At 51.6% G+C, this 21,856-nt stretch overlaps 1 protein-coding gene across 1 annotated transcript in view; it reads right to left on the bottom strand.

The window, feature by feature from the left end:
* Tns1 (tensin 1) overlaps window positions 1–15,673 on the bottom strand; it is a 170,060-nt gene extending 154,387 nt beyond the window's left edge. The window contains exons 1-2 of the mRNA XM_051190448.1: window positions 15,559–15,673; window positions 3,207–3,244 (exon numbers count right to left, since the gene is read on the bottom strand). The gene's annotated coding sequence lies outside the window, so the exon portion shown is untranslated. The remainder of the gene's footprint in view (window positions 1–3,206; window positions 3,245–15,558) is intronic.
* Between the last annotated feature and the right edge of the window lie 6,183 nt (window positions 15,674–21,856).

Raw genomic sequence — 21,856 nt, forward strand, 5'->3', positions numbered from 1 at the left:
ACAGTGTTTCTGTCTCCACGCTCTTGAAATCATTCCGAGGAACCCAGTATCACATGAGAACTCTCAAGTGCCCTCAGCAGGAGATCACAAAGCTGAAGACCGGCCTTTGCCAACAGCCAGTCCCACTGGCTGCACCAAAAGAGAAACCCTGACAGAGGACCCTAAAACCCCATCAGGCCTTCAGGAGATCGAGACTAAGCCCGGGGGTACAGGTCTGTCATCTTAGCTGCTTTATAGGCTAAGACAGGAGGATGGTAAGTTTCAGGCCAGCCTGGGCTACAGCAGTTTGAGGTCTGTGCCTTAGTGAGACCCTATCTCAAAGAAAATCAACAAGAGGCTAGGGATGTAGCTCAGTGGTCAGGTGCTTGCTTGGCATGGTTGAGGTCCTGAGTTCACTCCCTAATACAGGTGGGTAGTATTGGTGGAGATAGTGTTGGCTGCCACGCTTTGCCTGGCTAGAACTGGTCAGGCAATTCCTTCTCCAACTCCAGACCCTCAGAGACAGTGAGCAACACAAATGGTTATTGTGGCTTTGATCTTCTAAATTTAGGGAATTTTGTTACATTATATTGCTGTGTATCCATACCCCCCCCCCAATCCCAACATGGGTTCATGCTACAGCAACTTTGGAAAGCAGAGTTCAGAACCAACAAGAAAACTCCCCAATGGAGGGAAGGCAGAAAACTGGAAAAAGACACAAAACAAAGGAAAATCCCCACAGTGCTTTCAAGGAACCTTCTCCCACACTTCCTTTCTACTCTGTAAATGAAGCCATATGTCCCCAGTCGCTCTGGCCAAAGACCTATGAGTCAGTCATTCTCTCTCACACCCAACATCCCACCCACCAGCAAGGCTCTAGACCTTGAAACACATGCCCATCGGCCCCTTCCTCACTACTGTTCCATGATTCGGAATGCCCCACCACCAGTCCAAGCCACTGGATAGTCTTGGGTGGATGCCACTAGCAACTTCTGGCCCTGACCTTGCTTGGGGTAACACAGTCTCTCACAGTGTCAGCCCTGTCCTGTTTCTAGTGCTCTAAACTCTCCAGCCTGAACTTGACCTTCCTTCAAGCTCACCTCACCTCAGGGCCTTTGCATTTGTCCTTGTCCTTCTCCCTAGGGGCAGCCTCTGGGTCTCACTTCACATAACTCCTCCTCCAAGCTCTCAGGCTGGGCTAGTCCTGCCTAACTGTCCTATCAGCTACCTTAGAGCAGTGTCCTGTCCCTGAAGAGGGTTGACCAGCTGCTTGGTGACTCCTCTACAAGTGGAGGATGGAGGGGATGACCACCAAGCTGATCTAGCCACAAGCCCACAGCACAGAACTCAGCTTCCCAGCCAGAGGAGGAGGCAGGGCTGCAGTAAGAGCTGTGGTTTGGGTAGAGTCTTGCCAGCTGGGTGGAGTACACACCACCAGGAGGTCCCACTTCCTATAGAGGAAAATCCTATGAAAAGCTCCATCTGTATGGAGGTGCCCTGCCTGACCCCTCCCCTTCTAGTTGGCCTCCTTGGCTGAGCAGTGTAGGACTATAATAGCCTGGGGTACCTGCACCCCCAGCTGTCAGGCAGGCTGAGACCCCTAAAAGTCATCTTTGGCATCCTGAAACAGAGGACCACTGTCTGTCACCTCTCTCTGAGTCATCTATTTTACTAACTTTTTGCTGACAGTAAAATCATCACCTAATCTTCTTTAAACGTCTCCTGCTGCTGGGAGGAGATGGAAAGCAAAGGAAGTCTAGGTCAGGGAGGGAGAACCATGGGCCAATGGACAGGGCAGGATAATCAAGGGGGCCCAAAAGGCTATGACAGAGAACTACACCTACACGTTTTGGTGCCTTGATTTCTCCACCTGTCAAGCAACACGATCTTCTGGCCTGTGGGATTACAAGATTAAAGTCTGATGGTGTGTGTCCTGGACATACTTTCTGAGGCTTAGGCCCATAGAGCACAGATGTTCCCTGTTACTGAGAAACGCTGGTATGGGAAAGGGGTGTGAGCAGGTAAGGAGAGGAGCAAGCAATCTGGTAGTTTCTGGGGTTAAAGATGGAGAACTGTGCTCCTGATGAACTGAATGAAGAGGACAACAGAGGAAGTCACAGAGCATACACCATCACCACCCCCAAAGATAAAGCTGACCCGCCAGAGAAGCCGAAGAGCCTTAATCCTACTGCAAACCACAGGCCATTTGCAACCCAGAGTTTATAGGGGGGGGGGCATCTTCCAGAGTGTTCTTGTTGCATATTCAGGATCTCACAGGAGGGAGCAGACCACTTCCAGACCTGAGGTTCCATCAATAGCCCCTCCTCCTCCTGACCAGGCCCTGCTCCTCAGTACTGGCTGTTTTGTTTGCTTGTTTGTTTGTTTGTTTTGTAAGTACTTAACTGATTATTCATAGCCTTAATCCATTCCATATTCACAACATTTTGAGAGGTGGGCTTCTTATCCCATACCCTTGGGATGAATCAGGGTCTGTTAGAGCCATGATATGCCAAACACCACACAGCTAATAAAAAATAAAGTTTGAGGGTTAAAAACAGGACCCTGCACCTAACTGCCTGCCCTCTGGCTAAGTTCTCACCTGGGCTCCTGCCAGAGCAGCAGGTTTATACAGCAAGGGCAGGTGAAATCCGCAATTGGGGGGGGGGGGCTGCCAGAAGCCTGAACAGACACTGGGGAAGAGCAGGGAGAGAATTCCTAGTAGGTCTCCAACCCACGATGGAAGCTGAGCCACCTGCCAGCAGTTTCCCTTTAGACTCAATGACAGCATCACCACCACCACCCGGACCCCCACACCCCACATCCCATTACTCCAAAAGCTGATCCACTACCCTCTGCCCAGACATGAAAGGCCATCTGAACAATCGGGGCCCAGCAGTACTCGTTCTTGTCTTCTTGCCTCAGTTTCCCTCTCCTGCAAGACCCGCCTGGTAACATTGGAGAAACTAAGCGCGCAAATGGGACAGGGGTGGGGAGGAGCTGGCCCATGAAGAATGAGTAGCACCTTATCAGACAACTCCACGGCCCCGCCCCCACTCTGTGTCGTGCAGCAGACGAGGCTACCCCAGGCTGGCCGCGCAGGGCCAGGACCCCTACCACCTCCCTGGCCTTGGTCTTCACCTTGACCTCTGCCCCGCGCTTTGCATAAACAAAGAGCAGCCGCCCCGCCCTGCCCCAGCCCGTCCCTACCCGCTCCAGCTGCCCCTTACCTTGGCCTGGCATTTCCGATGACAGGAGAAGCTGCAGACTGCGGGAGCGAGACAGAAAGAAAGTTTTAGCCGCGAGGTATGAAATGGAAACTCAGTCGCAATCTCCTCCCACCCCGGCCCTCCACGCCCGGCAGGGGGAGGGGGGACAAGAAGAGGGGAGGAGGGACTGTAGGGAGGAAGAATGGGGAGCCCGGGTGCGTACCCCGAGGGCGTCCGCTGGAGTCCCGCCAGGCCGAGATGGTGGGGACCCAGGCCCAGTGCCAGCGGCACAGAGGAGCGAGGGGGCCTCTCCCCTCACACCCAACAGCAGGCAGGCCTGTCACACGTGCACTCCCCTAGGCTAGAGGCCCAGGCACACCCGCGGGCACACACAGCACTGGGACTCGCCCCACACACCCCCACACACCCCCACACACACACCATACCGGGAACCTCACACACACTCATGTTTCATGCTACAGAGACCCTGGGGTCTGTAGCACAGGACATCTGCACACACACACACACACACACACACACACACACACACACACACACACTTGGAGAACTTGCTCTCCCTCCCACCACCAGAAGCTGGAATCAAATTTCCTATCAGGTTCCCTAAGCCAGGAATGTCCCCTGTTCTGCCTCCCCACCCCCAGGGCACTTGGCACTTCTAGAAAGTTCCAGGAGCCCTTCTCAGGGGTGCCTGAGGGCCTCTGACTTAGGTTTTGAAGTGATTTTGGTCTCCTGGTCACCAGGCTTGCTGGGACAGGAGAGTCTAACCACTGGTTAGAGATTGGGTAAGGGGGCGCCCTAAATCAATTCTCAGCTGCCCCCCCCATTCTGTCTACCCTACTCACCCCTACCAGCTTCAGCCACCAGCTATTAGCAGTATCGGGGCTGGAGACTGGGGTTCAGAGGCCCTCCTCTGCAGTCATAGAGGCTTTGCAGCTCCCCACACCTTGCCAGGCCAACAAGGTGGCCTGGAATGTCACCTTGACCACTGGCACCCTGTCCTGGCCCAGCTCAGGTCTGTGACTCACTTGAGCTGATCAAAGATGTGCTGACCCTGACAGCCCACAGGGCAGCTCAGGGCCATCACCCTTGGCCATGTCATCGCCATCCACTAACTTTTGCCTTTTCCTGATTCTCTGAGCCTGTGTCCCCACCCTAAGTGGCAGCTCTTTTCCTTCCAGAAGGTGTTTCCCTCACACCAGCGCCCTCCCCACCTCACCCCCATACCTTCCTTGGGACAGGGACCTTAGGACTGGAAAAAAAAAAAAAAAAAAAAAAAACTCAATTCAATTGGCCTAAGCCTGGGAGGCCCCCACTGCTGGCCAGAGACTATGAATGGATACCCCCCAACTCTGTACCTGGTACACTGCAAGGCTTAATAAGGGCCCACTGAGTTGGACCTAGAGGAAAATCTCCCCATGACTCCATGTGGCCCCCTATCATTTAATTTAACCATCTCCCACACTCAGCCTTCCCCTCACTGAAAGCCCCTGCCACAACTCTACTCTTGAATCCACTGGGCCTCTCAACCCCCAGTCTAGACCCTAGAGGCATAGTGGGGGGACCAGGACTCTGCCGTCCTCCAGTCCCTTCCACATTTCTGACATTCTCGGGATGCAACAAGCTCTCTCCTCCCTGGGGGCCTTTGCAATCTCTGTTCTGGCAGCCTGGAACTCTCTCCCTCATCCTCAGTCCTTGGCGAGTAGATCCCCCTTAGCTGGTAGGATCCACTCGAGGCCGTCTCCTCATGAAGGCCATTCCTGACTGCCCACATTACAGTGGGCCTCCATTAGTCCTCCCAGTGGCCCTGTTGTCTCCTTGTCTGACCAGTTCACCATCTGAGGTTGCCCTAGGTAGCTTCCGCTGAGCTATCTGCCTGCACTAAACTCTTGAGCACGGGGAGCTTGCCCCTTCCACTCAGCCTGCATCCTCTGCAGCTAGACAGTATCTACTTCAGACTCTGGACCACACAGTGTCAGACAAGACCCAGGAAGACCGGCCTGTGATCCAGAACCAGGCATGGATGTGTAATCCAGAAGCAGGCAGTTCTCAGGATGGCGACAGCCTGGGACAATCCCAGCACTGACTTTGCTAGGCGTCCTTAGCAGTGTCCTGCTGTAGGACCATAGGAGTCTCTCAGTGGACAGACACTCAGCAAGTATCCTCCTGAGCAGACATGGGTAATCTTTTTATTATTGTTTATTTTAGTATATCAGTGTCTTATCTGAATGTATTTCTGAACAATCATGTGTCCCTGGTGCCAGAAGAGGCAGGAGAGGGAGTCAGATCCCCTGGAAGTAGACTTAGAAATCATTGTGAGCTTAGATTGTTAGTTGGGGTCATCCTTGTAGATCTCTGGGCATTTCCTTAGTACCAGATTTCTCCTTAAGCCTATAATGGCTCCCTCTATTATGGTATCTTTTTTCTTGCTCTCCTCTTTTCTTCTCCTGATTCAATCTTCCTGGACTCTCATGTTCTCCTCTCCCCTCCTCATCTCCCCTTCTCTTTCTCCTAACTCCCTCTCCCCTCCCTCCATGCTCCCAATTTGCTCAGGAGATCTTGTCCCTTTCCCCTTCTCAGGGGACCATGTATGTCTCTCTTAGGGTCCTCCTTGTTTCCTAGCTTATCAGGTGGTGTGAACTGTAGGCTGGTAATCCTTTGCTCTATGTCTAAAAACCATAAGTGAGTGAGTACATACTGTGTTTGTCTAACAATCTAAGCAATAGTGGAGAGGCTACCTTTAATGCCATTCCCTGGTAATGAAATTGATGACTACCTTATATGCCATCCTAGAGCCTTCATCTAGTAGCTGATGGAAGTAGAAGCAGACACCCACAGCTAAACACTGAGCCGAACTCCTGGAATCCAGCTGCAGAGAGGGAGGAATGATGAGCAAAGGGGTCAAGACCAGTCTGGAAAAACCCATAGAATCAGCTGACCTGAACAAGGGAAGATCATGCACCCCAGTTTGATAGCTGGGAAACCAACATAGGACTGACCCAAACTCCTTGAATGTGGGTGTTAGTTAGGAGGACTGGCGAGTCTATGGGGCCTCTACTATACGAATGGACTTTGGGAGCCCATTCCACATAGAGGGATACTCTCTCAGCCCAAACACATGGGAGAGAGCCTAGACCCTGCCCCAAATGATATGACAGACCTTGAAGACTCCCCATGCAGGGCCTCACCCTCCCTGGGGAGCAGAAAGGGGATGGACTGGGGTTTGGTGGGGGTGATAAGGGAGGATGGGAGGGTGAGGGAACTGGGATTGACATGTAAAACAACCTTGTTTCAAATTTAAATTTAAAAAAAAAAAAAGGAAAAAGAAAAAAAAGAAATCATTGTTAGCTGCCCTGTGGGTGCTGAGAATTGAACATAGGTCCTCTGGAAGAGCAGCAAGTGCTCTTAACCTCGGTGCCATCCCTCCAGCCCTGGTTGGGGTAATCTTGACTCCTACCCCATCAGTCCTGGCTGTTCATCAAGCTTGTATTTTAAAGGCTCGTGGGGAAAAGCTGAAACTGCAACAGCTGTGCCCTGAGCTGGTTACTCTCCCTGATAGCTTGATTTGATTGGGAAGTACCTGAGAGGCCAGTCAAGCATGCCCCTGGCCTGTCTACCAGAGAGGAAGGGGAGAATGTGGGCACCCCATCCCATGGGGAGCAGATGGAACACAAGGGAGAAAAGAGAAGAAGCAGACGTCATAGGTGGGCTTTCCCCCACCACCACGACCACCACCACTTCCAGGCTAACATGAGCGAAGCTGCTCTACCAACAAAGCTCCACAACACAATGGAATAACACCTTTGAAACCATGAGCAAAGTGAGTGTTTCTTCCTGATGCCTGTGGTGTGTGTGTTCTGACGCAGGAGCAAAAGTTCAAAGAACCAGGACAAAGGTGGGAATTAGGTCCTTGAGTGGGATACAGGGGCCCTGCCCCTTCCTGGTTCTCTCTTTGCTTCTCAACATCAGTGAGGTGAGCAGGCCTATGCGCAAACTTCTTCCATGATGTACTGGGCCACCACAGGCCAAAGCAACTATTGACTGGCACGGAGACATAATTAGCTTTGCTGCCTCAAGTTGGTGTCTCAAGTATTACGTCAGGACAGGATAGTGTAGAACTGATAGTGTGTATCACTTCCGGGCTAAGCTAGGAAAGGCATTGTGACTTCAGCCTTGCCCCTTGGGTAGCTGGAAAAACCAGTTACCCTGTCTTGAGAACACTCTAGCAGCCAGCTCCTCACCACAGCCCCCACCAGGCCCAGCTGCCATCCTGACAGCCTCCAGGGGCCCCAAAGCCAGAAGTATCCCAACCTATCATTCCTGACACACAATCTGTGAGACCCTCTTTTAAACTGTTGGGTTTGGGAGCATACACACAGCAGTAGATAAACAGCAATAGAAATCAAAGCACTGGGTGCCTCAGAATGTGCAAGCCAGGCCAGTGCCGGGTGACGGTGGGCTGGCAATGGTAGGCCCTCCTTGAGCCCTGTGGTTCCCACCCCTTTCCATTCTTCTCTAACCCACTCCCTTTTCTCACCCTGCTGGGCATTTGATCATCCAGAAAATAATTCCAAAGAGGCCGAAGGACCCCCAGCCTTCTTCCCCAGCACCCACCATGTACCAAGCCTTCACCATGCACCAGTTCACACCAATTACCTTTCCATAGGCTGGCTCGCACCTCCAGCCTGTGCCTGTCAATGCAATGGCCCAGGTGCTGACAGATTACACCACATTCCTACTTAGAACCAATTCCTCCTCTGAAGCCTGGTCTAGCTTCTACCCCTAAAGGGTCTGTTCCTGCCACACCAACTTCCCTAAATGGAACTCTGAGTCTGCAAGGAACAGGTCTGGAATGGCAAACTCACACATCTCCTTCAAGGTCCAGTTCAGAATGTCCCTCCCTGGATAACCCTTCATTCACAGATAGTTCCCCTTTCCTTTACAGAGTCACTATACACACGCGCACACACACACACACACACACACACACACACACCTGCTTCCCTGCAGCAGAAGGGGGATTCTGTTCAATCTAAGCTTTTGTGTACAAACTTCCAACTAGGACTGTCCCCAGCTAAAGACCCTGGGACAGGGCTGGCATTTGGGGGCAGAGCACAGAGCAGGTACAGTGGGCAGGGTGAACCCTACTTGGGGGGAAGATAAGGACCCTGGGAGCTGGTCAGTGCCCAGCAATTAAGCTGATCTCTCTCTCTCTCTCTCTCTCTCTCTCTCTCACACACACACACACACACACACACACACACACACACACACACACACACGAGCACATGTGCATGCTGCACCCTCGCTCTCTCCATATCAGAGCCTAAGCTGCAGGGAGCCGACTCTCCACCCAGATGCAGATGTAGCTGTGTGACCTAGGGAAGTTTACCTAGCTTCCATCCTCTCATCTGTAAAATGGAGCTAATGATATTGTCTGTGTCACAAGGTAGGATTAAAGGATTGTCACTATGAGCACCCCCCCCCAATCTCCAAGGGTACACTTCCAGATCCCCAGTCAGTGCTTAAAGCCATAGGTGGTACTGACCCCAAGGTGCATGGTGCCTTTTCCTATTTGTAAATATTTGTGATACCATTTAATTAACAATTTAGGCATGGGAATTAAGAACATAACAACATAGCAATACACAGTTACAAAAAACATCTCAAACTAAAGGAATTGTTTCTGGAACTTTCTTGTTTTTTGGACCACAGTTGGCCTCAGGAAACTGAAACCTTGGAAAGCAATGCAGTAGATAAGTAGGATACTTCTGTGTTCAAACTGACTGTGGTCCACAGCATCTTCATCATCTTGGCCCTAGTTATTATAAGAGATACCTGGATTCCTGTCATAACCACTGTCATTTTGTTGTGTGGCCATTGAGCAAATCACTATCCTCTCTTGTCTCAGATTCTTGCTCTTTCGAGCATCTGGAAAGATCCACGAGTCTGCACCCTCATAATGGGATGGCTCAATGTTTACAAAGACCACTGTTTTTCCTTGGAATGTACCCCAGGCACAGCAGATGTCTCTAGTACTCTCCAGGATAAACCTCTCATCTGTCTGCCTTACTCCTGGGCTTAAGGTACCAAATCAGATGGCCCCTGGCCCTGTTCCAGCTTTGAGAGTCTGTATCACCCACGCTGGTCCATCCCTAGTGCAAGCAGTCAATCCTTCTCTGGACATCAATTCCACAGGTGCCTTTATCTTGGACCTGTGGCCCACAACCGTGGGAATGAGTGTCTACTGCTTGTAAATGACAAAGTAATTCTGTTTCACAGCACAGACAGACAGACACCTCACATCAGTTCCTGCCAGCCCTCTCCCTTCAAGGAAAGGGAACTCCCGTTCCAGTCCTAGAAAGGTGGCCTGGGGATTGGCAGGAACACAGCCTCCTGGGATACAATTCTCCATTCTCCTTTTGGGAACTGGATGTAGAGACAGGTCAGAGAAAACCTGCCCTGCCTCCAGTCTCCAGATGTCCCTCAGGTTCCTGAGAAAGGCAGACACCTGGGCAGCTGTGACCTTCCAGGTCCTTGGAGGGCACTAAAGCCACAGAACTTCCCACAATGCCTTCCTGTGCCAGCTCCCTGAGGTGAGGCACTGGAGATTACCCATTGACCTGAAGCTCCAGGAAGCCCTGCCCTATCTAGCCAGGCCAGCAAGGCTCTGAAGGAGCAGAGTCCCCTGTGGTGAGGGCTTTTGATCACTTCAGTGTGGGGAGCTATACCCCAACCCCTTCAGTGGCCTGCTCTGCCTCAGCAGGGTTGTATGGCTCTGGGCTGAGGTGACTTCCTGCCTTGGGAACACAGGAAACCACATTGTTGGGATCTAAATGGCCTTTTCCTCCAGGACTTGGGTTGGAAAATGCACACACAGCCTCAGTGTGCACCTGACCTGGCCATAATCACCCCAAGCCTTGGCTCTTCCCCAGGCACCAGGTCACACATCTGCTCACTGAGCTATCAGTGGGCCCTGCCCATGGCTGGGGCCTGGAGGTAGGCAGAGGCCACAGTACACAGAAGTTTAGTCAAGCATTATTCTAAGTGTTTCTGTAAAGGCATTTTTAAAAATGAGATTGACATGTAAATTAGTAGCGGGCATTACCCGCTGGGATGTGGGTGAGCCTCGTCCAATCAGCTGAACACTGAAGAGGAAACTACTGATCTCCCCCAGCAAGAGGAACTCTGCCAGCACCCTGTGCCTGAACTTGACCTGCAGCTGAATCTCCAGCCTAATGGCCCTCGGCAAACTAAAACTTGCCACATCCCCACCATCACATGAACCAGCTCCTATAAATCAATGTCTGTCTATTCATCTATATACCTGCCTACCTATTTACCTGTCTATATGTCCTTCCTTTTATCCATTCATCCACCCATCTATTCATATATTCAATATATACCTATAATCCATCCTTCCATTCATCCATTATCCATAGATCCATCCTTTCTTTCATCCATTCTTTTATCATTCATAGATCCATCCATCCTTCCTTCCATCCATCCCTCCACCAAAAGGTCCATCCTTCCTTCCACCTCTAGCTACACACATCATGTTGTCCCTGCTTCTCTAGGAGTCAGAGAGATAATGATGAGACTGACAGCGTGGCCACACAGGGCCTCTGCCTCAACCATCTGCCTGGTGTCATCTCTTTAATCCCAGTTGTAATGTGATGGAGAAGGTTTGCTATATGTCCAGTTGTGAAAGGGGAAAATAGTTTTAGCATGTCTCACTAAAGGCCACTGCCTCCATGGGTATGTGCTACTTTGAGGAGGCCACATGTGGCTGCTCCCTACTTCTGGGCTCACCAGAAGATAAAAGACAGGAAGCGGCCTAAGTCTTGATGCCAGACCAAGCCTAAATGGCAGCCCTTGGGCTCCCAAGCTGGTAAAATAGCCTAGTGGCTTGAGCTCTTGAGCAAAGTTCTGAGTCTATCTGTACTACTGCTGAGGCCCCACAGACTCATGAGACACCCCTAGAAAATTTCTGCCAAGGACCTGTGAGAAACCCACTATTTAGACCGAGGAACTCCTACACACTCCTCAAGACCCAGCATGTATTCTCCTTCCCTGCTGAAGACTAACCAGGATGTGTTTGCTATTCCGGGCAGCCTCTGCCACACTTCAGTGCCAGCTCTATCCGTGGGTTCCATGAACACATGACTGTGTGTGTCTTCCCAGGATATTGGGTAGCTCTTATTGCCAGGACCTGCCTGACAAACCCTGAAGATGGCTCAGCTTATGAGCATCAGAAGGACTCATGGAGGGTAAAGCAGCACCTACATTGGGTGGGCTAGCTGACCTTCCCAATCTTCCCCCAAGAGAAACTGCTCACCACCCCTTCAGCTTGCATTGAGCATCCCTGGTCTGGTCTCCTGGCCCACAGATGACAGGGTGACTTGTTGTTCAAGGTCACATGGGACATCACTACCTCTCTTCCTCATCCCCTTGTCCATCTTTTGTGTTTTCCGGGACTGGGACCCCACTGAAGGGTCTGTGACTCCCTCCTACATCCTTCAGATGCGTGAGTGCAAAGTGTAAGATGAAGGGGGGGGGCAGAGCTGAAGGCTAGGCATTAAGGAAGCAAGTGACTTCCCATCCCTCCAGACCACCGTTTCCTTGTGGCAGAAGGGCCCTGTGAAAACTGGGTTCCAGACTCTGACAGTCCATACCCCAACCACACACCACCTCCAGCCACTGGTCCAGACTCACACCGTATTGAAGCCAAGACTCAAAGATTAAGACAAACAAGAAAACAGAGCCAACTTAGGTTACACGCTGACAGAAGGAAGAATAAAAGTTCGCCATGTGTGGGAAGAACAGCAAGCCCTGAGTGAATGTTGCTGTTGATGTGGGTACACTTGTGTCAAGGAGCCCAAAGCCTCAGACCCATAGGAAATTGGCAAAGCTCCGCCCATACACACACACAACCCCCACCGTGAGGTTCAGGGGGATAGCAAAAGCTTCCTCTGGTCTTACTGAGAATATTAACAGCGTGTGCAGAAAATGTCCACTGTAGCTTTCTCCCCCAACCCAGTGTTTACAGCCTGAAGACTGCTCCACTACAGAGCCCATTCCTACAGAAATTAGCTAAACCTGCCTCCTTGTTCAGCTGTATACAATAACCCCACTCACTCTTCAGCCGTATAGTAAACACATAGAGCTTCCGGACTATTGCAGTTTCTGCATCACAGAGCCTAGTCCACCCAATCCCAGCTACTTCTGTCTCTCTGTGTGTATGTGTCTGTCTTTTATTCATTCCCTCAAAGACCCAGTCAAGTCAAGTACCAGAAGCCATATAAGGACATATAAGCCATATAAGCAATCATGGCCTATCTGCTAGGAAACAAGTTGTATAGCTATATCTTGTGGCTTTGGATGTGTAGGTGGGTGGATGGGTGGGTGGATGGATGGATGGGTGGATGGATGGATGGGTGGATGGATGGATGGGTGGATGGATGGATGGGTGGATGGATGGGTGGGTGGGTGGATGGATGGATGATGTATGGGTGGGTGGATGGGTGGGTGGATGGACAGTCGGATGGGTGGGTGGGTGGGTGGGTGGATGGGTGGATGGGTGGATGGATGGGTGGGTGGGTGGGTGGATGGATAGTTGGATGGGTGGATGGGTGGGTGGATGGATGGATAGTTGGATGGGTGGATGGGTGGGTGGATGGATGGATAGTTGGATGGGTGGGTGGGTGGATGGATGGATGATGGATGGGTGGGTGGATGGGTGGGTGGATGGACAGTCGGATGGGTGGGTGGGTGGGTAGGTGGATGGGTGGATGGGTAGGTGGGTGGATGGGTGGGTGGATGGGTGGGTAGGTGGGTGGGTGGGTAGAGGGATGGACAGACTGAGTAGATAGATAGACAATAGAATGGATGGACAGATAGATAAAATGGACAGAGGGCATTGTAGATGGGTTAATAAGATGGCATGTTTACCTCATGCCTGCACAATCTCTTTGTTCCACAGCAGACTTGGAACACACCTACTTCTCCCACCCCTGGCCCAACCCTAGCCCTTCTGCTGAAGTTCACATGTGGCCAAAACTATAGCCATCCTCTCTCCTCGTTCTGGGATATTCCAGGCTTTCCTCTGCCCTCCAGGCTTTCCTCTGGTCCTGTTGTCTACTCTGCCTCAATTCAGGGTGAAACTGAGAGACACCCATGCACGTGAGAGCCAGGTGCCCCATCTTTCAGATCCCTCGGAGGTTCATCAAGGAGGCTAGAAACGGATATTTGAAAGCCAAAGGAAACTAGCCAGAGATGTGTGCACTGTCACACTCCAAATCCCAAGATTCCCTCTCTCCCTGCTCCCTCTGCTGCCTCTCAGGTGAGAGGAAGACTCCAGGAGGGAGATAGTGGAGAGCAAGGGGAGACAGAAACTCATTTATGTGACCTGGAGGTATAGGACAGGATGGGAGCTATTATATAATCAAAATGCAAAACCTACCCCAGATAAACCCTCTCCATAGCTCCCCTGTGGAGTTCTTGCTAGATCTCTTGGGAGGAGGGCGACGACATGTGGCTGTTTTGGGTATTGCATGAATTCTTGTTGCCTAGATTGAGACTAGATCCCATATGGGCCATAATGGCCTATAGCCTTTCAGGACTTCCCTGGACACACACACACACACACACACACACACACACACACACACACACACTCCTACCTCCATATCTAACCGCTTTCCCTTGACCCCCTTCAGAGTTCAGATCTCGAAAGCCCTGCTCTAACCCTACCAGCCAACAAGAGATAATCACCACCAACCTGTTTCCTCATCAATAAAACAGGTTTAAGATCAGCATCTTGCAGATGCTATGAGTACTGGATGATACCATGCATGAGGGTGCTTGGTTCCCAGTACTTGCCTTAGCAATTGGGCTTAGCGATTGTTCTGGGTTCTAGTATCCCCTGCCTGGCCCCTCTGGGCGTTGACACATAGCGGGTAGCACAGGCTGAGAAGGAGCTCATCCCTTGGTATGGGGTAGGACATGACAAGGGTTGAGCCTGTAGCTAATATCTCAAAAACAGTGGAGACTCCAAAGGCTTTGGTGTAACTCTATGCACACTCTTCAGACTCAGGGAAGCTACTGAAGACTGGATTGGAGAGGCAGCTGATTGGGTAGCAGCCATAGTGAAGAGCTCAGAGACTCAGGCACGTGGGGCCCTGGCGATAGACAGGGTGTAGGGCTGAAAAGAGAAGACAACGGTGTCAGTCACCGCTGCTGACTGCCATCTAGGATCCCGGACCAGACAGGCTTCTCTGGGACAGAGAAGACCTTCAAAACGCATGACAGTAGTGACTGGAAAAGCCCAGTATTCACTGTGATTTGGGGCTGCTTAAAGGCAACCCAAACCACCCAAAGGGGAGGACATTGGCTTGGTTTCTTTGCAATACTGTGATGCTGGGAACATGCCATTCGTGTGCCTTTCATGCACCAACCATGCCCTTTCCATATTCCAACTATACATTTCCCATGCACCAACTAGCCACATGCCTTCCACACAGCAGACATGAACCTTCCATGTACCTTCCACATGCCCACCACATGCCTTCCACATACTATAACCACAAACCTGCCACATGCCAACCACACATATTCCACATACCATGCACCTTCTGCATACCAAACCACACCTACATGTCAACCATGTACTTTCCATTAACAACCACATACCTTCAACACACTTTCCACAGCCAGCCATGTACCTTCCATGTACCGGCTATGTACCTTCCACACACTTTCCAAATCCAACCATACACCTTTCACACATCACACCTCTCTCGGTTTTTTGTTTGTTTGTTTGTTTGTTTGTTTGTTTGTTTTTCGAGACAGAGTTTCTCTGTATAATCACCCTGGCTGTCCTGGAACTCACTCTGTAGACCAGACTGGCCTCGAACTCATGGAACTCAGGGATCCACCTGCTTCTGCCTCCTGAGCGCTGAGATTTAAGGCATATGCCACCACAGCCCAGTACCATCATACCTTTAAAACACACAATTTTCAAGGCGTCTCCATGACTTTTACCCACCTGCCACAAACCCTTTACAAGACTCCTCCACCCCAACCATATGCCATCTACATACCACCACAACCTGTCCCTACACCTTCCTTTGCCACCTGCTTACACCCACATGTTAGGCCACACACTCTCTACCATTTTCATGCCATCGCTGCTTGCCACGCATCATCCACACACTCCATGTGCTTATCATCTAGATGTTCAATATCTCCAACAGACGAGAAACAGGCACAGGTGCCCAGCCATGACCCCACTGCCCCAGGACGGCCAGAGCCATCCAACAATAACAACAAGCCTTGGGTCCCACCAGCCACGAACCTTTGCAAACGCAGCCCTCCCGAGTGATGGCCTGCCGGCAGATGCCACAAGGTTTCACCTTCTTGAAGGCCTTCACCTTGAAGTGGTGGCTCTTGGGGGCCTCCAGGTCTTCTGGCTGCAGGAAGAGAGGTCAGTCAGGTGAATACTAGGGTCCTGGGAAGGAGGCAGGGACAAAGAAGGACAGAAGAAGAACCAAGGCAAAAGCCCCAGGAGGGAAGAGGGGCCTAAGGACCAAGAATGGTATGGGAACGGGCCATTCTCCCAGACTCCCAGACTAGCAGGATCAGTGGACAGGGCCATGACTGCAGGCTAGAACCCAGGGATCACCCTCCACAGCTTCCATCCATTTTTTCTCTTCACAATTACTTTAGTGTTAGGATGCAAATTAGAATGTAGTTTAGTGACTAAGCATAAATGTGTGGCTTCATTGGGCAGAGCTGGAGCAGAGTGGCCTAGCACTTGCCTATCTTGTGCAAGACCTTCCACACACCAACCGTGCACCATCCCATACTGCCGGGACTTCTATCAACAAATTACTTCACTGGATCCTAAACTCTGTAGAAATGGCATTGTAAGTATTATTGCAGAATGCAGGGCTCCTCATACAGCATTTGCCTGTTCTGACGTAATTCTGCCATTCCTTCTGCTTCATTGCTGAATAGTATTCCAGTGTGTGAGTGCGGTAAATTTATCCATTCTACTGTGGATGGTCCCTAGCTTCTCTAGCCCACATCCCAACATGCCATTCCCTGTTAGTCCAGGGGGCCTCTTCTGCCTTTATTTTTATTTCCTATCTTTACATTATGAAAATATTCTGGGGGTCAAACCCAGAGCCTTGAGTATGCTAAGTGTATGCCCCGCTGACAAGCTATACTCCTAGTCTTATGCAAATATAGTATGTTAAATTTCCTGTTTTATTTTGTTTCTGAGCCAGTAAACCATATAGCCCTGGAATACACGGTCCTCCTGCCTCTACATCCCAGGTGCTGGGATCACAAGCATGTGCCATGACCCCTGAAAGGAATTCCTATTTGAGACTATACCACCTTTCATGTGAGCAGAGGAACAGGCTGGAGGTCAACTTGCCAGGTCTACCTAAGCCAGCAGATCTCTCTTTCTGTCTCTCTCTCTCTCTCTCTCACACACACACACACACATACACAGAGAGAGAGATCAGTTTCCCCTCCAGTCAGCACTATGAACACATCCTGACAAAGCTCTGACAGTCTGTCCTGTGTAGCCACACAAGAGAACACATGTCACTGTCCACTCTGCCGCTCATCCCACATCTCCCCTGTGGATGTACTCTCTGCCACACTCTCACTCCCCCTCTGTCCACACTGGACCCTCCTCGGCAGGGACTGTCCAGGGCATAGACATATCTGTCACACACTCTGGGCACACACCGAGGGCAGGCCGTGGGCCTTACAGTATGCAGAGGACCCTGCTCTTTAAACTCTCCTCATGCACCATGTCTCTGCGCCTCTCAGCTCTGAGCCACAGCCAGGCCAGATGGGACAACTTGGTTTGGGGGAGGGAAGAGTGGCTCCATACACTTAGCAAACCCAGGACTCCGGTCTGACAACCCTGAGGATGCAGTTCTGGGTACCACCAAAACACAGAGGCATGAAGGCAACATGAAGCTGGGCCAGGCAAAGAGACAGGAAGAAATGGACAGGGGGAGGAGGAGGTAGCAGACCGAGAATGAGACAAGCCACAGAGAAGCAGACAGGCCAGACCAAGATAAGGGCAGAGAAGAAGAAAGCGCAAGCCACAAGTACACAGAGAGCAAGCATGAATAGAGGCTCACAGCTAAGAGGGATTCAGGAAACAAAGAGGGACAGACAAGGACCCAGAGCTCCCAAAGGCCACACCAGGGAAGAGTTGAGCATCCAGACCCATGATGACAGCAACGGCTTCAAAGAGTCCATTGTGAGAAAAATAATAAACGGAAAAAAATCAAAAGGCAGGTTACAATAGAACACAGAGACTCAAATCACCTCCCCACATTAAACATATAAATCACAAAGGATGAAACTGGGTGTGGTGGCTCACCTGTAGTCCCAACAGTCAGGAGCCGGAGTTCAAGGTCAGCCTGAGACAGACCGAAGCTGTCTCAAAAACAAATAGAGTGGGAGGCAGAGTTCCCCAACAGATGCCAATCAAGTGTTCAAAGTAAGTTACTGCCACCCAGGGCAGGACGAATGGAAGCCGTACACCTGGGAGGGGTGGCTGAGAACAAAGTGCCATTCTGTGATATTCCTGCCAAAAGCCACAACCTGAATCTAATCAAGAGGAAACATCAGGCTGACCCAAGCTGAGGCACCATCTACAAATGAAATGGTCTGGAGCCTTCACAAGTGACAAGGTTGTGAAAGTCAAGAGATTTCCAGACAGGAGAGTCCAGACGCGGCAGCCAAAAGCACTGGCTGTTTCTTTACGAGATGTTTGTGGTGGCCTTAAGGACATCTCAGGGACACCCGGTGAAACGCCATGGCATCTAAGCAGTACATGGCAAACCCCCATGTTTGCCAACCTCTGATAATGACCTCTGTGCCCCATGAAATCCAAGTCCTTGTGGGAAGATCAGGAAGGTATTGGAGGGGAGGGGGGCTCGGTAACTCACTCTCCCAAAGTTCAGGAAAGATCTTTGTGTGGTATTGGCAACCCTTCTGAAGCCTGAGATTATTTTGAAATCACAGACAGACAGACAGACTAGGTGAAAGGCTGTGGAAAGACAGACAAGTCCAGGGCAGAGGTAAAGCAACCTAAGAATAGGGTTGAGTCCAGCAGCGCCGCCTGGTGGTCATAGTGAGCAGCACTCACTGAGCTGATCTTGAATTCCCCACCCCCACCGCCAAGGCCAGCCACGGGTCTGCTATTCCAGACAGCTACAACCTGGGTCCAGTGAGGGCAGAGGACTCCAACCCCCTCCATTTTCCCCTCCCATTTTCCCAGTTCTGATGCTGGCTGTCAGATTTCCTGGTCAATTTGTCAGACATCCCAGGGAGGGGCCCCAGCCATGGCCTGGGGAGGGGGTGAAACTTGCAGTCTAACTGGAGAACTCTGTGAGGGAGGTAGGCAGGAAGTCCCAGAGCACCCCAAGCCCCCTCCACCTCCCTACTAAAAGAAACAGTATTTGACATTCCAGCCAAATTTCCCAAACTCCCCGTCCTACACCCCCAGGTCCAGCCCTTCCCCCAAAGCCTTAGAAAAGCCCTTCTCCCCTGTGCACAGAAAGAGTCCTTACAGCCTAGTGGGCAGGAAGGAGGTGAGTGAACCCTTCCAGTCTGTTAGAAGACTATCCAGGCCTTTTGGTTCTGCCTACCTGTCCTAGGAAACCTGAATTTATAAACTGCGGTGGACCTGGAAGGCAGATGACGACTCCAGGGCTCTGATCTCCTTGGACCCTGTAAGCAGCTGTGTGTACCCTTCTCTTCATCCAGCTCTGACAGAACAACCCCGGGCCTGGAATCTGGAGACCTGCTCCCTGGGCTGTGTGACCTTGAGAGCATCAACAGCCCTCTCTGGGCCTCGAAGTACTCAATACAGTGAAAAGCTTAGGCCTGAGGTAGACAGAGGGAGGAATGAGGGATGTTCAGGCAGCTATGAAGAGTACTGACTATGCGGGACGAAAGTCGGGTCTGTCATCCCAGAGGAGTAGCGGGGACTCCAGCCTCAGCATCCCTCACTAGGAAGCAGGGTGTCTGGTGATGCTGTAGAAAGGGCCAATGCATGGGTTCTAATGTCACAGGATGGTGGAGGAGACAGTCTGGTGGGGGAGGCTTAGCCTTCTCCCTCTGATACTCAAAGGAGATATCACAACCCTAAAGACCAGAGGCAGATCTTGCCACAAGAGCAGACTGCTCCCTCCCCATCTGGGATTGTTCCTCAGTTCCAGGCAAAGGATGAGAGTGAACCCCATAAAGTCAACAAGCCCATAAAACCTGCAGTGCCATCCAAGGGCGATGGCTTGTTAGGACAATGATTGCCATTTTCCTGACAAGCAGCAGACAGTACATGGGGCACAGCCAGGCCCTTCCCTCCCTGCAATAGCAGGCAAGCCCAGAGGCAGATGGCGACATGGCCACCATGCAAGCAGGGGTTGTCCTGGTGGCTCCAGCCCTGTCCCACCTCCCTAAAGGCTAGAATCAGAGCCAGGAGAAGGGAAGGGGCCCAGCTGGAAGCCATCTACCCTGCCCATAAGCCCCAGCAGCAGAGGACTTCCACAGCCTAAGGTCTTGGCCCACATTAGCCCTTCCCTCTCTCCACTCAGCCAGCCAGAGGGTGTGGCACAACTGGCTGGACCATCAAGGGCCCTAGCCAGACCTTGGGCCTGGTTGGGAAAAGCTGCTCACAGGCAACTCCCTGCCTCGAGGGGCAGAGAGGCGGAGGGTTTGTGTGCTCAAAGGGTCCAAGAGCTTCCCTCACCCACTGCAAGAAAATCCCCCACCCTATGTGCCTATGCAGCTCTGGGTGACTAGAAAAAGACAGAAGTCTTCAAGCCAGAGAGCCAGGCCTCCTGGGAGATGGCACAGCCAACAGCTCTCCCTGCCGTGCAGCCCTCAAGGTCCCTCCGCTCTTAGTCTGGGAGTCTCTCAGCTCCTGCCCTTCCGGCTTCCCCCCTCAGATCTCGCCTTCACATGCCCCTCCTGAGCCCCCAGTGTAGGGCCTGCCCATGTTCTTGGTCACCCTGGTGGAAAACTGAGTCACTCTCAGCTCCTCCCAGTCCTCCCGCATCCCCCCCCTCCCTGCTGCTAGTTGCCAGATCCTGTGACTATTGCCTCCTAATTCTCTCCACAGGCCACCCCTCCCCTGCTTTTCAATTCTGCTCCCTCTGCCCATTCCCAGCCTTGTCCCCTCTGCCCAGGGCTGTTGCAACATCTTCCAGGACCTCCAACACCATCAGAACAACTTCAGCTCTGCAGGGGCCATGACACCTCACTCATCCCAAAATTCTTCCTCTGGCCTCCCAGGTGTGCAGGGATATCCCGTGTTCACTCACACTGGCAGGAAAATCATCCTAACCCCACCCAGCCTTCCTGCCAGTCTCCATGACCACTGCCCACTCCCAAATGTCCGTCCCGAATCCACACAAGCTTTGTCCCAGCCATGGCACCCTCAAGGTACCATTTCATGTCTCGGTAGCCTTATTTTTTTTTTTTCTTTAAGTATAACCGCACTGGCACTGGAGAGATGGCTAAGTGGTTAAGAGCACTGGAATGCTCTTCCAGAAGACCCGGGTTCAATTCCCAACACCTACATGGGAGCTCACAACTGTCTGTAGCTCTAGTTCCAGAGGCCCTGGCGCCCTCACACAGATACAAGTAAAACACCAGTTCACATGAAATAAAAACAAGTTGTTTTTTAAATGTAGTGGTACTGAGGACTGAACCCAGAATTCTAGGCAAGCATGCTGCCTCTCAAACACCTCCCCACAGCTTGGCATCCAGTTTAAATACAAGTTCAGCTTTCTCATACAAAGGCACAGCTGGGCGCCCTGGTCCCAGCTTCTGGTTCAACCCCCACCTCCTCACCCCACCCTACCCTCCCACCCCCCACCACCACCCCAGGGCCTGGTCCTCAGTGTGATCCATCCTGACCCCGGTCCTATCCAGCAACTTCTTGGCAGCATACTGCCATCTGGCTGGCCTGGCTAACCAGGCCCTCTTACCACAAATGGACGGTACAGAACAAACAGCCCAGGGCCCACCATCCCACCAGTGCAAACTTAACTTTCTTTTCTTTCTTTCTTTTCTTTTTTTGGGGGGTGGGGTATTTTGTTTTGTTTTGGTTTTTCAAGACAGGGTTTGCCTGTGTAACAGCTCTGGTTGTCTTTGAACTCTCGTTGAAGACCAGGCTGGCCTCAGACTCACAGAGATCCTCCTGCATCTCCCTCCTGAATGCTGGAATTAAAGGCGTGAGCCACCACTGCCCCTCCAATGCAACCTTCTAGATCTCATGTCTGATGGTTTAGACAGGGCCTGCCACTCTCACATGTACCCTCCCAAATCTCTCTTCATCTTGGCCATCTCCATCTCCACCTCCCTCCTCTCCTCTCCCTCCTCTCCCTCCTCTCCACCTCCCTCCTCTCCCTCCTCTCCACCTCCCTCCTCTCCTCTCCCTCCTCTCCCTCCTCTCCATCTCCTCTCCTCTCCCCAAACCTTCTTTCCCACTCTTCCTTCTTCCCTCCCAGGCTCTTTCACAACTTAGGTCCTGGCATCACTGTGTCAAACCCTTCTGCTTCCCTGAGTGAAATCAACTACAGGACCAGGAAGTCAAAGAGATGTAGACAATC

This window comes from Phodopus roborovskii, unplaced genomic scaffold, assembly GCF_943737965.1.
Source record: "Phodopus roborovskii unplaced genomic scaffold, PHOROB, whole genome shotgun sequence".
NCBI classification, from domain to species: domain Eukaryota; kingdom Metazoa; phylum Chordata; class Mammalia; order Rodentia; family Cricetidae; genus Phodopus; species Phodopus roborovskii.